This window comes from Hyla sarda, chromosome 7 (genome assembly GCF_029499605.1).
Source record: "Hyla sarda isolate aHylSar1 chromosome 7, aHylSar1.hap1, whole genome shotgun sequence".
Classification (NCBI taxonomy): domain Eukaryota; kingdom Metazoa; phylum Chordata; class Amphibia; order Anura; family Hylidae; genus Hyla; species Hyla sarda.
The window spans coordinates 129299259-129317588 of NC_079195.1; positions in this window are offsets into that span (position 1 = coordinate 129299259).

The window sequence follows — 18330 nt, forward strand, 5'->3', positions numbered from 1 at the left end:
TGAGTTGTTGTTTTCTGTCTAACTGCTCTCTGATGACTCATGTCCTGGGAGCTGTGCAGTTCCTATGGGGATATTTTCCCATCATGCACAGCTCCAGGGACGTGACATCATCAATGAGCAGTTAGACAGAAAACTTCAGAAGCTAATAACTATTGGAATGATTAAGATTTTTTAATAGAAGTAATTTACAAATCTGTTTAACTTTCCGGAGCCAGTTGATATATATAAAAAAAAGTTTTTGCCTTTTTTTGCCTGGAGTACCCCTTTATAGATCTTTTCAGGACACAAGGAAGTCCCGGTTACCTTTCTGCGGTCCCCCGTTAACTTTAAAAATGCAGGGGTCGTCGGGAAGAAGCGCACGCAGGGACATCACTGACGTCCCGTGCGTGCGCCCATAGGAACGGAGGAGTGGAGCATCGCACCATTGAGGAGGAAACGCGCTGGCAGGCATGGTAAGTGACCAGCGGCATGTCATCTTCAGTGCTCCGACCACCGCTCCTCCAGTCCTGGGACCTACTGCTATGACCTATAGGCCATAGCTGTAGATTGTGACCCCGGACCAGAGGAGCGGTGGACGGAGCACTGAAGTGGGGCAGTACACATGCATACAGCCTCCAGCCATACACTGTTTATGGCTGAAGGCTGTATGTCTGGGGGGGGACTATACTGCACCTAATGTGGGGGAACTATACTGCACCTAATGTGGGGGAGCTATACTGCACCTAATGTGGGAGAACTATACTGCACCTAGTGTGGGGGAGCTATACTGCACCTAATGTGGGGGAACTATACTGCACCTAATGTGGGGGAACTATACTGCACCTAATGTGGGGGGAACTATACTGCACCTAATGTGGGGGAACTATACTGCACCTAATGTGGGGAACTATACTGCACCTAATGTGGGGGAACTATACTGCACCTAATGTGAGGGAACTATACTGCACCTAATGTGGGGGAACTATACTGCACCTGATGTGGGGGAACTATACTGTACCTAATGTGGGGGAACTATACTGCACCTAATGTGGGGAACTATACTGCACTAATGTGGGGAACTATAACTTAATGTGGGGAACTATACTGCACATAAGGTGGGGGACTATACTGCACCTAATGTGGGGGAACTATACAAAAATATAAAATTGTACTATTCTGATCCCTATAACTCTTTTATTTTTCTGTATATGGGGATGTATGAGGGTCAATTTTGCGCTGTGATTTGTAGTTTTTATTGGTACCAGTTTTGCTTTCATGGGACTTTTCAAATGCTTTTTAGATATTTTTTATGATATTTGAAGTGACCAAAAATGTGAAAATCGGGTTAGTGCACTATTACGACTTTTAGGGCACCACTTTAGATTTTGCCCAGGGCAACGCTAAGCCTAAAACCGGCCCTGGGTGTGAAGTGTTTATGATGTGTAGTCTGCATTTTTCTTTTGTTTATCATTTGAAATCAATGTAGAATTTTTGAATCTATATGATCTCAAATGTCATATATTCTATCTATCTATTTATTTATCTATTATCTGTCTGTCTGTCTGTCTGTCTATCTATCTATCTATCTGTATATCTGTCTCTGTCTGTCTATCTATCTGTCTATCCACAAGTCATTAAAAACACCTGTCTAACAATGTATAGGCCCCCCTCATACTGCCATAACAACACTGACCCATTGGGGCATTGGGGGAAGATTTATCAAAACCTGTCCAGAGGAAAAGTTGCCCAGTTGCCCATAGCAACCAATCAGCTCACTTCTTTCATTTTTAAAAAGGCTTCTGCAAAATGAAAGAAATGATCTGATTGGTTGCTATGGGCAATTGGGCAACTTTTCCTTTGCACCGCTTTTGATAAAATCTCTTAAGCTGTTCTGTGGTATCTGGAATTAAGAGCAGCTAAACCTTAACGTCCTATAATCAATCAGGTGGGACCTCCTTAAATTGGACTATGTCAACACCTTACTTTTTGTCATGAAGTTGTGTTGTTGTTCTGCAACAATGTTAAAGTTGGTGGCATGTCACATCCACGTGAATACTAGGATTCTAAGCAGAACATTTCCCAAAGCATCATAATGTCTCTGTCAGTACTTCTTCCCATAGTACATCCTTTTGCCATCCCTTCCGCAGGTAAAAGTAAATAAACATATAAACATGATGCAAAAAGATAATGGCCCTCATTTACTTAGAAAATCGGGTTGTAAGTCTATCTTGCTTTCTAACCCGACTGCTTTTTTCCCCTTGTATTTATTATTATGTCGCATCCTGTTTGTCGCACGTGGGTTTTGTTGGTTTTGGTTTCCAACTCCTCTGAGTTGTCGGGAAAAAATCCACAACAATTCAACAAATTCGGGTTGGAAACCTTTATAAATATGTGGGAAAGCACAGAAATGTCGGGTTACGCCCCTTTTTCGGGTTTGGGAGAATCCACACCGGGTCTGTCGGGAAAAAATGTTGCATCGTGTCGCAGACTGGCGCACGATGTCTGCGACATGTCGCAGACAAAGATGCGCCAAAAAAAACTGACACAACAAGTTTAGAATAGTAAATGAGGGCCAATGTGATTAATCTGAATAAGCCATCTTCTCCCTTTGCTCTTCGGTCCATTTTTGTTGCTCTTGTGGCCAATGTAGGTGCTTTTGGTGATAGCATGTACACTTTGACCAGTCTGCAGCTGTGTACACCCCATACATAGCAAGCTGTGTTTCACTGTATATTTTGTCACCTTTCTTTCACAGCCAGCATTAACTTTTTCAACAATTTGTGTTACAGTAACTTCTCTCCTGGGTTGGACGAGACAGGATATCCTTTGCTTCACACCTGCATCATAAAGCCTTGGCTCAAATTACCGTGTCCCCATTTCACCCACTGTACTTTCTAGAACCAAAAAATATCCCTTAATGACACGGGATGTAAATGTACGTGCGCTGGTACTTAACCGGACCGGTGCTCGCATCATGCATGGCAGGTCCGGTAACGGTGGACATCATTGATCGTAGATATGATGGTAATTTGTTATTGTTTTGTCTGGCTGTTGGAATGTTTCAAAATGTTAGTGGGAGGAACTAAACATAAACACTTGCAGTGTCTATGGAATTTGTACTATCTTTAGAAGTTTCCTAGCACATTTTTAGATGGCTCATGTAAAATAACAAAAACAGCCCTCAAGATTAACTCTAAAAAAGGATAAGTGAATAGATTCAATTAAATATTTTTTCCTGATAACAACTAAGAGGAACAACAGGCTTCAATGCTGGTTAAAATTCTAAAATGTACTGATGTGGTAGTTTAACTAAACCAGTTTTAGGGTGTAGCCTGACCCCTTTCTCAGTGCTGATGTAGTAACATGGGAAAGTGTCAGGCTACATTATTGAGAAAGGGGTCAGGCTACACCCTGAAATGTGTTTGGTTGAACCCCCTAATAGATCATTATTACCCTTCATCGCTATTTGCACTCAGCACTTCAACCAGTATCGCTACTCACAGATATTCCATTAGGGCAATAGCACACACTTACAGGATATAACATAGCATGGCATTACCACCACAGCGGCTGTTGCACTGTACAGCAGGACTTCTTTTACCACCATGCTCCAATCTCTCCCTGTCCATGTAGCATCTTCCTCATGCTCCTTCAGGCTCGGTCGGCCTGCCTTTCAGCAGTGGCCATGCACACAGTTTGAGCCATAACAGCAGCGTGATCCAGTTATGAATCGAGCAGTCAGATATCACAAGTACACCAGGAACGACTAAGTGTGGGTAAGCAGTGTCTAGCATCTTAAAAACTTGCCTCCACAGGAACTATTAGTATCTATATATATATATATATATATATATATATATATATACAGCAACCAAGTAGACAGAGTAGCACTCCGGCATAGTGAAAATAGTATTTTCCGGCATAGAAAATACAATAGCGACGTTTCAACCACCTCACGTGGCCGTCCTCAAGCCACAAGGCTTGAGGACGGCCACGTGAGGTGGTTGAAATGTCGCTATTTCATTTTGGTGATAGATAAAAGTCACTATTTTCACTACACCGGAGTGCTGCTGCGTCTACTTGGTTGCTGTATTTAATTGGGGTCGCCAGCCTGCACCAATCTCATCTTTCCCTACTGCGAGTGCTGCTCCATTTGCTTTTATATATCTATATATATATATATATATATATATATATATATATATATATATACATACATACATACATGTATGTATATATATATATATATATATATATATATATATATATATATATATATACTTGGAATCCATGGATTGTACTTTTATTCCCTTAAGAACTAATGTTATGCATGACCAATGCAAGTGAATTCAGCAACTTTGCATAATATTATGGAGATCTCCTCTATCCAAACTATTAGTAGTTAAATAAGTTAGACAAACTTTAACATTTTTTTACTCTTTACCCTTTTGCTGGCTGCTTAGAATGATATCCTTTTCCTTTTTTTTATTGAAATCATTGGCCACAATGTATCTATGTATTGAATGCATTGATATAATATGTTCTGATGACATCTATTAGCACTGCATTACTGTTGCGTAATTTGTTTTATTTTACAATATAGCTGAACATACTATTTTATAACTCTATCTGTCTCTTGGTGCAACTGCAAGGGCACTGCAGTCTGACCAATTATTCCTCTTAGATAGTATCTGTATGCATTTTTATTATCAGAATGAATCTATTTAATCTATTCACCTATCCATTTTTATTTGGAGATAATCTTGAGGATTGTTTCCCTTATTCATACAAATATTCTTTTATTAGTGTATTGGGTATTTATGCTTCACAGTTGACCTCGATTTCGCCTTCCAGTTGGTTTTTGTTGTGAGCTGCACACATTTCTCCTATAATTTTACACTGTGCTTCTGATTTAATACACAAATTTAAATAAAGTGCATCTTTACAACTGTGCAAAAACAAACATCTGACTGATTTCTGAAGGTTGACTGTAAACCTATAATGTGAGCTTAAAGGGGTACTCCGCCCCTAGACATCTTATCCCCTAACCAAAGGATGGGGGATAAGATGTCAGATCGCCGCGGTCCCGCTGCTGGGGAGCCCTGGGATCCCCGCTGCGGCACCGCGCTATCATTACAGCACAGAGTGAGTTCGCTCTGCACGTAATGACGGGCAATACAGGGGCCGGAGCATCGTTATGTCACAGCCCCGCCCCTTTTGACGTCACGACCCGCCCCTTTCAATACAAGTCTATGGGAGGGGGCGTGCTGGTCGTCACGCCCCCTGCCATAGACGTGCATTAAGGGGACGGGCCGTGATGTCACGAGGTGCAGAGCCAAGACGTCACGCTGCTCCATCCCCTGTATCGCCCGTCATTAAGCACAGAGCAAAACCGCGGTTATCTGACATCTTATCCCCTATCCTTTGGATAGGGGATAAGATGTCTGGGGTCGGAGTACCCCTTTAAAGAGTAGCTCTCACCATCTATATATATTTTTTCTGTCCCTACCTATTGCTAATCTATCCCCAACAACCCTCCCTGCCTTTTAGTTTATTTTTCCTACCTTCTAAAGTGTCATATTGCTGTCTATAATCCTGCTCACTGAAGCCGAGCAGGAAGCCGGCATCCCCAGCTGGTGAAACGTCATTGATGCCTGCTGGGTGCCGACTTCCACCCTTACCAAATCTACGCTGCGTTCTTGTGTTTTCCTAACAGGGGGCCTACAGCTGTTTCACAACTACAACTCTCAGCATGTCCTGACAGCTATTGGCTGTAAGGGCATGCTGGAAGTTGTAGTTGTGAAACTAGAGGCAGAATCTTAGGAAAACACTCAGGGCAGGTATATATAGTTTAGCATATCATTTGGCCACAGAATCATCTGAACAACCCCCTCCCCCCTTCCTCCTTGATAAATCCTATTTGGTAGATTTTATTCATTTCCCCAAGTGAAATAAGACCTCAGATGAGACTTACCCATACAGGACATGTACAGTCCTGGAGCATCAGAGCGGCACTAAGATTGATTTAGTGCGCATGTTGCCTCCAGACTGTACATGCCGGGGGTGGGGCCGGCCAGCACGCAAGGCTAGTGAGCCAATGCGCACAGCTCAGGCGTTCACAGCGCTCACTCCTGTCTGATTGGCAGGCAGGGAGCGAGCGCAGGCTGACTGAATTCGGACCAATTGCATGGCTGGTCCAAATTCAGCTGTGACATTACAGCAGGCTAGGAGGGAGACCCCAAGTGGCCGGATTTTAAGCGCAAATACAATAATTTACCCCCGTAAAAATAGAAGTATATTAGAGAAATGTATTAGAGAAGTATATTAGAGAATACATAAGTACTACAACATATTAAAAAAATAAAGATGATGACAGTGCCCATTTAATGTAAATTGTTGCAATTCAAAGCTGCTTGTACTTCAGGTGTATATTCGAGGTGGAGCCAGTGGTACAGTGTTTTGAAAATTAGCAAATTTTGCACAAAAGCTTGTAGCAAATGGCAACAAAGTTATGCCAAAAGAAAGGTGTAGAATCTTGATAAATCCCCCATATGTCTACGGATATATACGTAGAATATTAGATTAGCTTTCATAACTTGTTCGCTGGATTAATGGCAGGTGATAAACAGTCATTCTCTGTAACTTTTGGCATGGTTAATTTCATTTTTTTTTTAAATTAGAAGGTTTTCATTTTTCAATGAGAAGCATAATAATAATAATAATAATAATTACATTGAACAGTCAACATCACAAGTGGAGGAGTACAAGCGCAGTTTCTTATGATGTGAAAAACAAGGAGCATGAAGGTCTTACGCACATGGCACAGCTGTGTGCAGCGACTTTGAGGAGGCCATAAGCACTCTGCATGTCACACTGTATAGTGCTGCCATGGGGATGTATTACCATTTTTTTTGTGCTCTGAATCAATAATTTCATATTAATCTTACAGGAAGTAAAGCAGGCACCCTGCTGAGAGGGTATGTAAAGTCATTATATGACCATGCACTTCTGTTCATACTAGCATTAAAGCTCTTATTTTTACCATAGCTTAACCTTTTTTAAATGTCAAAACAGAAGGCATCATGGTACCATTGACTGTTACAGTATAACAGGGCCAATTTATTTTTGAAGGAGAAGTAAAGATAACACAGCAGACTGTTATAACACAGCAGACTGTACTATTCTGGCTGTCACAAAATAATGGAAACCTGGAGGAACTGAAAATTATTTATGTTAAATGAGATTCACAGGAAGACGTAAGAACGGAGCCTTAGAGCCTTATATTTCTGGCATAGAACATTCATGATGTCAGTGACATTACAATAAATTAGCCTTTTTTTTTTCTTTTAATTTTATTGTGTCCTCTTGTTCAGTGAATCAAATATCATCATATGAGAAGGAAAGGTACTGTACATATGAGACCATTGTCCTTCCCTAACGGACAATAGTCTGAAGGTTGTCACTTACACTATTGGCCATAAGACCAGTCATTCATGCGGTGTACACCTTTCATCCGTAAAAAATAAATTACCACGTAAAGCAGTTCAATAAACGCACACTGCAGCTGTAATTTATAAATGTCTAAAGTGAGTTTTATCTCCCAATGAAAGAGTGATTTAAAGATATTGGGGTCTGTCTGTCGAGCCTCAAATCATGCAGTGTGAAAATTATGTGCTAGAATCCTTTGGCCTGCGGGAGAAAAGGTGTGGAAGTAGACAGAGCCAGAAGCACCTCATTCACACACTGACAAAGGGCTGTATGCAGCCAGACCTCTCAAATAATTATGGTGACCCTCTGCAATGGCAAATCAGATTTGATGACAGCCTCATTAAAAATGGACCTTTGGGCGAAATTGAAAGGAACACGTGTAAGTCTGAAAGGTGAATTTATGTAATATGACAAAGAAGTGTGCATATTAGAAATGTAAGACTTTTTTACATTTTATTTCAAAGGCAAACATGCATTTTTTTATGCAGATGCATTATTTTAAATTAACTACAAACAGTATGTGGGTGCCCAGTACGGGAGATGTTACCCCCTGCTCCTGCTGTCCTGTCAGGCAGCCTCCATCAGCGTCCCCAAGGCCCCCTACACTTGTTTCCCCATTGTAAATATGTTTTACCATATAAAGTGTTATAAAATGCAATGTTGCTTTAAGAGTTATATCATGTGATATGTCACGTGATTGTTACCCAGGAGATACCAGTTGTCACGATTCGGCTGGCTGGAGGTGGATCCTCTGTGCCGGAGAGGGATTGGCGTGGACCGTGTTGGAGGACCGGTTCTAAGTTGCTACTGGTATTCACCAGAGCCCGCCGCAAAACGGTATGGTCTTGCAGCGGCGGTAGCAACCAGGTCGTATCCACCAGCAACGGCTCAACCTCTCTGACTGCTGAAGATAGGCGCGGTACAAGGGAGTAGACAAGAGCAAGGTCGGACGTAGCAGAAGGTCAGGGCAGGCAGCAAGGATCGTAGTCAGGGGCAACGGCAGGAGGTCTGGAACACAGGCTAGGAACACACAAGGAAACGCTTTCACTGGCACAATGGCAACAAGATCCGGCGAGGGAGTGCAGGGGAAGTGAGGTATAAGTAGGGAGTGCACAGGTGAGAATACTGATTAGGCCTGCTGCGCCAATCAGTGGCGCAGCGGCCCTTTAAATGGCAGAGACCCGGTGCGCGCGCCCTAAGGAGCGGGGCCGCGCGCGCCGGGACAACACAGACGGGGAACGGGTCAGGTACGGGAGCCGAGATGTGCATCGCGAGCGGGCGCGTCCCGCATCGCGAATCGCATCCCGGCTGGGAGTAATATCGCAGCGCACCCGGTCAGCAGGTCTGACCGGGGCGCTGCAAATGAGAGAACGCTGCGAGCGCTCCGGGGAGGAGCGGGGACCCGGAGCGCTCGGCGTAACACCAGTGACCAGGTGATCCCAAGAGTAACCTATGGGCTCCCTGCTAGTCTCTCCCATATAAGCCCTGGGTGGAGCTAGCTTCTTTCTTTTTGAGCTTTTGCTTCCTGCTGAGGTCCAGTGCAGTCATGCCTAGTGTGTGTGTCCAGAGTGTTGGAGACCTCAAAGTCAAGTCCTGCAGCCCCCACCAAGTCAAGTAAGCTAAAGTCACAGCTTTATGAGTCAAGTCAAATCAATCCAAGTCATTTGTCAAGTCAGCATGGTCTGCATTCAATTGTCCAGTCCTACTACAAGTCCCAGCAAGCCCTTAAGGTCTCTGCATCACTGGTCACCTCCTTGGGCCTTGGCTGAACTGTATAGACTTTACCAACTGTCTACCCTCAGTAAAGCTATTGTTGTCCGTAACTTGGCGTTGGAGTCTTTATTGCCCCCGTGCCTAGCTCAGGATCCAGCGTTATACCTTCTGGTGGTTGTAGGCTAAACCATGCCCTGGCATCACGAATACAAGGGTTAATGGCATCTGCCCCTAGGCTAACAACATTTGCCCTGCACCACACACCCTGCCACCACAACTATTAGAACAATAAATATATTAAAATAGTTACATATATGAGTTGACTCACTGTAGATATTGCAGTTTTGTACTGTTTAAATATGTGATACTTGTCACCAAACACAAAGCACAGATGACACAAAACAATGTTTTTTTTTAAATAGCTGAAAGTATATAATTTGACATACTATATTTTATTTTTTTAGATCACAAATAGAAGAAACACATCAGATTGAGATAAATACTGCTTTCTAGCCATGCCATTGAGTTGATTTATCTTTTCTGATTGTTTTGCGATATCAATGACTTCATCGCTGATATATTTCATTAGAACATGTAGATTTGTGTTTTATGCTCTTAATTTATTGTCCCAAATTGATACTATATTTCTAAGTGGACAGTTATGTTGAGATTGTAAACTGTCACTGCAAACATGGTTACAGTTAGGTGATAATTATTTCTACTCTTTACAAACACAGGACTGATCAGAATGGTCACATGATGGTGAATGGTGATGTCTGTGGTTGGCCAGTCAAATGTGAATGGCCAATCAGAGCACTGGATGAGGCTAGTAACGTGTCTTACTGTGTCTGACACCCTTGTTTCTCTTAGTGAACTTATCAGAGCCGGTTAGAGCTGTGTCAAGTGCTGTCTAAAGGAAAAGTGAAAAAGTAATAATACATTACTCTAAAAAACCCATGTCACCTCCACCAACCCCTGTCAGGTTCTCAGTGACTGATCCTCATTCATCATTCACTCCCTAGCCTGTGAATCCATCATATGTTGAGAATTGTGACCATCACATTCCCTAAAATTGTTTCAGGTGGAGGACAGGAAAAAAACGGGTATTCAGGCACGTGCCGGACAAATAAACAGGTATCCAGTAATAGATATACTTTCTTTATTAGCCAATTCAGACGAGTTTCGAGGCAGCAGCCTCGAAACGCATCTGAATTGGCTAATAAAAAACGTATATCTATTACTGGATGCCTGTTTATTTGTCCAGCACGCGCCTGAATGCCAGTTTTTTTCTGGTCTTCTACCTGATGTCCTAGACCAGCTGGGGGGACTCAAGTCTGATCCCGGGAGGCATCTCCACAATTTATTCCATACAAGTGCTTCATGGTGGTTGTGTCTGGCCCCCATCCCTACAAGAGGAAGCTCTGCTCTATCTTTTTCTGAATTAGGTGTACTAAAATTGCTTCAGTGATATCTGTCAATCACTGCCTGGCTTATGATGCCTGTGGAGAATTGTGACAGCACCATCTTCTCTATAATTGCCTGAATCGTAAATGCACCACCTCTTTATCAGACTGTATAGATATCCCTATCTCTACCAAAAAAGTGTTATCTTTATTTTCATTCTTTGTCTTCAGTGATTGATCCCTACCTGTCAGCCAATCCCATCATATTCCATTAATTCTTGTCTTACATTCCCAGTCATGTCCTAAGGCTTCTTATTGGAGTCAGGCACTGACTTGAAGGTAAAGCTAACTTCAAAAGGTGGCATGCTTATAGTGGATTTTAATCTGTGTTGTTTAGTCGGTTTTAGGATTTGTATGTTCTTTTTGCTATGTGTCTGTTCATACTGTGTTTTCTCTTGTATCCATTCTTATGAAGTTCTGTGTTTTATATTTCTGTTTTCCTACTGGGTCAGCTTCTGACCACACTATGGAGTGTGCCACTGGCCAATAGTCTATTTGCATTTCTTATTAATGGCTACTTCATTAGTGGAGTGGAGTGTCCAGTTTGTGTGTCCAGTGTGAACAGTGTCCTATGTTAGATCCCTGTTATTGCTCCATGGGGACTCCTTGTCTACTGGAGGTTGTTCGGAGGGATTGCTATTCCTGTCTTGTGTTCAGTGTGAATAGTGTTCTATAATTATATCCTGTGTATTTAGGTATCCCTGTTACCTGTCCATGGGGACTCAGAGGGTATTGTTATTCCTGCGTCTACTGGAGGTGTTCTGAAGGGATTGCGAATATTCCTGTCTTGTGTTCAGTGTGAACAGTGTTCTATAAATATATCCTGTGTATCTAGACATCCCGTTTACCTGTCTATGGGGACTCAGTGTAAACTGGAGGTTTTATGTGGGATTGCAATAATTCCTATTTAGCGATAGATCCTGTTAACATGTCCTTGGGAACTCAGAGGGTATTTTTATTCCTGTGTCTACCGGAGGTTTTTCTAGGGGATTAAGCTTATTCCTGTTTTGTTCTGGAGTATGTTCCATTTTCCTGTCTGGTGTTTTGAACTCTATATGTTTATTAGTTCTTTATTCAGATCCTTGGAGTTCTGTTCATGACCGCATATCTATGGTGTCCTCTGTTCACAACCACTGAGTCCTCTGTTCATGTCCACTGATATAGTGTTCGCTCTACTAACTGCCTGATCTGTGTTCTCTGAACTTTATACTATAGAGTTCAACGTTCCTGTTATGTTTCTGGTTTGTGACCGACTATTAGTATGTGTTTTTATTAGGCCCCTGCACTTTTGTTCAGGAAGGACCGACGCCCAGCTGTCGATCCACCGGTTAGGGTGGATGGGCAAGTAGGCAGGGAAAGCGGTTTTAGGGTCAGTTTAGGGCTCGCTCTACCTGTCCCCTGGTCGGTCCCCGACAACAATTCTCTTGTTGGTGTCATAGTTTGTTTTAATTTAGCAAGTCCATAGGTCTTTATAATGTCTTTAACCATTTTAGTTGCAGAATAATTTGGTTTTAAGGATGTGCGCAGAAATATATTTTAGAAATAAAAATTTCAAAATACATTCCGTAATTATTTCCTAACAATGATTGCATAATTTTTACTTCCAGATAATACACATTGTGTTATACCTGTGATTTATGAAGTAAAAAAACTGAATGTCTGAACATCCTTTATAAAAAATCTACCCGATGATAGTGTAATTAATCCCATTGGCAGGTAAGGGTTAACCCCTTAAGGACTCAGGGCGTACCTGTACGTCCTGAGTCCGCTCCTGTTCTATAACGCGGGGCCACAGCGTGCCGGGACTAGTGGCTAATAGCTCGTGGCACTGATCGCGGTGCCACACGCTATTAACCCATTAGACACAGCGTTCAAAGTTGATTGCCGCATCTAAAGTGAAACTAAAGTGCTTCCAGTTAGCTCAGGGGGCTGTTCGGGACCACCGTAGTGAAATAGCGGCATCAGGAACAGCTGTAGGACACGAGGAGGGTCCCCTTACATGCCTCCTGGTGTCCGATTGCTGAATGACTGCTCAGTGCCTAAGATCCAAGCATGAGCAATCAAGCGGCAGAATCATTGATCAATGGTTTCCTATGAGAAATTATTGATCAATGTAAAAGATCAGTGTGTTCAGTGTTATAGCCCCCTATGGGAGCTATAACATTGCAAAAAAAGTGAAAAAAAAAGTTAAGAAAGATCATTTAACCCCTTCCCTAATTAAAGTTTGAATCACCCCCTTTTCCCATAAAAAAAACTGTGTAAATAAAAATAAACATGTGGTATTGCTTCGTGCAGAAATGTTCGAATTATAAAAATATATCATTAATTAAACCACACAGTCAATGGCGTACGCGCAAAGAAATTCCAAAGTCCAAAATAGCGTATTTTTGGTCACTTTTTATATCATGAAAAAATGTATAAAAAGCAATCAATAGGTCCGATCAATACAAAAATGGTACCACTAAAAACTTCAGATCACGGCGCAAAAAATTAAAAAACGCCCCATACATGGAAAAATAAAAAAGTTATAGGGGTCAGAAGATGACAATTTTAAACTTAGATATTTTCCTGCATATAGGTATGATTTTTTTCAGAAGTACGACAAAATCAAACCTATATAAGTAGGGTATCATTTTAATCATATGGACCTCCAGAATAAAGACAAGGTGTCATTTTTACCGACAAATTTACTATGTAGAAATGGAAGCCCCCAAAAGTTACAAAATGGCGTTTCTTCTTCAATTTTGTTGCACAATAATTTTTTTCTGTTTTGCCGTCGATTTTTGGGTAAAATGACTGATGTCATTACAAAGTAGAATTGGCAGCGCAAACAATAAGCCATCATATGGATTTTTAGGTGCAACATTGAAAGAATTATGATTTTTTAAAGGTAAGGAGGAAAAAACAAAAGTGCAAAAACGGAAAAACCCTGAGTCCTTAAGGGGTTAAAAAAAAACACCTTCACAGTCTTACCTTTAGATTTCTGAACTTCTGCTTATAAACATAACAATTTAAGTTTTTCCGTATGTCCAAATGAGCAAGTACCCGCAAGGCTGGGCCAATTGGCTCAAGTGCCTATAATTCCTTTCTCCATTGCTGCTTGCTTCCTCCTCCTGTATTTAATTGACAGCCTCTGTGTTTTGTGCTGTAGGAGATGAAAATACTTGGCACTTGAGGTGATTAGCTCTGCCCTATGGACACTTGCTGCTACATACAAGGTTACTTACATTGTGTAAAACCCTTTGACAGATTTCCTTTAACCTGTTAAGGACACAGGGCTTATGGGTACACCTTTGCGTCCTGTAGTTAGGGACACAGGGCAAGCACACTTCATACCAGGTGGGTCCTGACTCGTATCAGCAGCCAGGACCCAGGGTAATGCCAAACATCATCATTAACCCTTTAGATGCTGTGATTGCTTTGGCGAAATGTAAAAAAAAAAAACATCCCGGCAGCTCAGCAGAGCTGATTGAGACAATTGCGGTGAAATTGCTGTGTCCTGATCAGCTAAGAGGATGGCGGGAGGGCCCTTACCTTCCTATTTGCTGTCCAATCGGTGCTCTGATGTCCCCAGCCAGGCTCTGCAAGCTGGATCAGCAGAGCACCAATAACACTGATCAATGCTGTTCTACAGTATTCCTCCCCTAATAAAAGTTTGAATCACCCCCATTTGCCATTTTTTAAATAAAATAATGAAATAAAAAATAAACATAAACAAATGTGGTACCGCTGTGTGCGTAAATGTCCAAACTATAAAAATATAAAGTTAGGTAAAGCACATGGTCAATGGCATACACGTAAAAAAAATAATAAAATAAAAACAAAGTCCAAAATTGTGCATTTTTGGTCATTTCATATACCATAACATTTTTTATAATAAAGTGATCAAAAAGTCCTATTAAAATAAAAATGGTACAAAAATATTAGCCCTTATATAGCCCCATATGCAGAAAAATTTAAAACTTATATCGGTCAGAAGATGACAATTTTAAACATACTAATTTTGGTGAATGTAGATATAATTTTTTTAAAGTAGTAAAATAAAATAAAACCTACATAAATTGGGTATTCTTGTAACCGTATTGACATATAGAATAAAGATAAGGTGTCATTTTTACTGTAAATTGCACTGCATAGAAATGGAAGCCCCAAAAAGTTACAAAATTGTATTTTTTTTATTTGACCCAACAAATAAGTTTTTTTTGTTTCACCACAAATTATGTTATAAAATAAAATTTGTGATGCCAAAAAACAAACCCTCATATGGGTCTGTAGGTGCAAAATTGAAAGTATGATTATTAGAAGGGGTTTTTAAAAGAGGAGGAAAAAACAAAAGTGCAAAAATTAAAATTGGCCAGGTCCTTAAGGGATTAAAGGAATGTCATAAATGTTCCCCAGATGAAATGTCACTTATGGGCAGGGAAGGAGTGCACACTATTCACACCCACTCCCCCTATCCTGCCCTAGGTGATGGGTCCATAACAACGGTGACAGTCCCTCCCTGGACAAGTGATGGGAGTCACTGTAAAAATAATAAACTACAATAATACAGACTCAGGTAAGGGTTCAGTAGGGAGAAGACAGACTAACAAAAGCAAAACTTACACACTCACACACAATAAGTCAATGTCTACTCTCCATGTCAAAACCAGGAGTTGTCAAAGTACAAAATGTCAAAAACTAAAAACTAATGCCAGAGAGAAGTCGAGAAGATAAGCTAAAAGTCACAAATACCGGGTAAGCAAGAATGAACAGGGTAAATCACTAGCTACAGGAGTTGGACTCTTTAGCAGGCAAGGATTGGGAGTAGACTGTCAGCTTATATAGGCCCAGACCAGGTGCTGACAAGTCCAGGTCAGCTGACAAGTCCAGACAGCTGGGCGTAGCCCACACCAAAACAAAAGAGAGGGAACTGTCAGAACCGTATAACCCCACAGGTTCTGACATGAAAGTTCCACCTTTGGGACCTGCACCGTACACCAATCTTGAGTCTGAGGTGAACTGGACCCCTCCGGCCTGTTTGTGGCGACTGGAGTTGGTTGAGAAACTAAAATTAACCGAAGCAGTTTCTGTGCATCTCTGCTTGGTGGCTTATGACTATTCCACTTAGTTGTAAGTTGTAAGCACTACATGAGATATACTTGCAGCATAGCCAATTGGTGGCATGAATCTAAGAAATGGCAGCATTAAAGTTAAAGGGGTTTTCTGGGCTTAACTAACTTTTAACTATCCTGCCCGTTATAAATAATTATGCTAGTTTTACATTTATTTGCTATACCGCTCTGCCATGGATTGTCTTCTTTTTCATTACTATATGGTCCCCCCAGGTCTAGCATTTCTTTTCAGGTCCTGATGACGTGCGTCTCACAATCCTTTGCTGCTCGAGGCGGCAGCTGGTATCAGGGGGCTTGGCTATTTCTTGTATTTCCTCACAAGCCAGCCGCCTGAAGACATTTGTGGTCCATCTGTACGTCCTGACGTGTCGGTGTTCCCTGCGTGAGTGCCGAGATCATAGGACGCCATCACATCAGGACGTACAGATGGACCACAAACGTCATCAGGGGGCTGGCTTGAGAGGTAATGCAAGAAATAACCAAGCCCCCTGTTACCAGCTGCCACCTTGAGCCATAAAGGATTGTGAGGCAAGCGTCATTAGGACCTGAAATGAAACACTAGACCTGGGGGCACCATATAATGATGAAAAAGAAGACGATCCACAGCAGAGCGCTATAGCAAGTAAATGTAAAACTAGCATAATTATTAATAATGGGCAGGATAGTTAAAAGTTAGTTAAGCCCGGAATACCCCTTTAAACTTTAATTTTTGGAGGGACAGTGCATAGTGAAAGTATTCGGCCCCCTTGAACTTTTCGACCTTTTGCCACATTTCAGGCTTCAAACATAAAGATATAAAATTGTAATTTTTTGTGAAGAATCAACAACAAGTGGGACACAATCATGAAGTGGAACGAAATTTTTTGGATATTTCAAACTTTTTTAACAAGTAAAAAACTGAAAAATTGGGCATGCAAAATTATTCAGCCCCCCTAAGTTAATACTTTGTAGCACCACCTTTTGCTGCGATTACAGCTGTAAGTCGCTTGGGGTATGTCTCTATCAGTTTTGCACACCGAGAGACTGAAATTTTTGCCCATTCCTCCTTTCAAAACAGCTCAAGCTCAGTGAGGTTGGATGGAGAGCGTTTGTGAACAGCAGTTTTCAGTTCTTTCCACAAATTCTCGATTGGATTCAGGTCTGGACTTTGACTTGGCCATTCTAACACCTGGATATGTTTTTTTGTGAACCATTCCATTGTAGATTTTGCTTTATGTTTTGGATCATTGTCTTGTTGGAAGACAAATCTCTGTCCAAGTCTCAGGTCTTTTACAGACTCCATCATGTTTTCTTCCAGAATGGTCCTGTATTTGGCTCCATCCATCTTCCAATCATTTTTAACCATCTTCCTTTGTCCCTTCTGAAGAAAAGCACGCCCAAATCATGATGCTGCCACCACCATGTTTGGCAGTGGGGATGGTGTGTTCAGAGTGATGAGCTGTGTTGCGTCCAAACATAACGTTTGCATTGTTGCCAAAAAGTTTGATTTTGGTTTCATCTGACCAGAGCACCTTCTTCCACATGTTTGGTGTGTCTCCCAGGTGGCTTGTAGCAAACTTTAAATGACACTTTTTATGGATATCTTTAGGAAATGGCTGTCAGGATCCGGACTGGTATGCGGGGATGACACAGGTAGTGGATCCTCTGTGTCAGTGAGGTGATGGCGTGGGCCGTATCAGGGGAACGGAATCTAAGGGGAATCCCGCCGCAAAGCGGGATGGACTTGCTACGGCAGGTAACCCCCAGGTCGTTCCACACAATAGTGACTCAACCTCACTGACTGCTGAGTCAGGTGCGGTACAGAAGGACTAGGCAAAAGGCAAGGTCAGACGTAGCAGAAGGTCAGGGCAGGCAGCAACGGTTCGTAGTCAATGGCAACGGCAAGGGTCTGGATACACAGGCAAAGGACTTACGGGAACGCATTCACTGGCACAAGGCAACAAGATCCGGCAGGGACAGGAAGGGGAAGTGGGTTTATATAGTGTAGAGAGTGCTTGGAACTAATTGGGCCAGGCACCAATTAATGGTGCACTGGCCCTTTAAATCTGAGAGACCCGGCACACACACGCCCTAGAGAGCGGGGCCGCGCGCGCCGCGACTGAGCATGAGGATGGGGCAGGTGAGAGACACGGGATGCGACCCGCGGGCAGGCATGTCCTGCCGCGGGGATTGCATCCCCTCCGAGCAACACAGAGCAGCGCTCCCGGTCAGCGAGTCTGAGAAGAACGCCGCGAGCGCTCCAGGGGAGGAGCGGGACCCGGAGCACTCGGCGTTACAATGGCTTTCTTCTTGCCACTCTTCCATAAAGGCCAGATTTGTGCAGTATACGACTGATTGTTGTCCTATGGACAGAGTCTCCCACCTCAGCTGTAGATCTCTGCAGTTCATCCAGAGTAAACATGGGCCTCTTGGCTGCATCTCTGATCAGTCTTCTCCTCGTATGAGCTGAAAGTTTAGAGGGACGGCCAGGTCTTTGTAGATTTGCAGTGGTCTGATACTCCTTCCATTTCAATATTATCGCTTGCACAGTGCTCCTTGGGATGCTTGGGAAATCTTTTTGTATCCAAATCTGG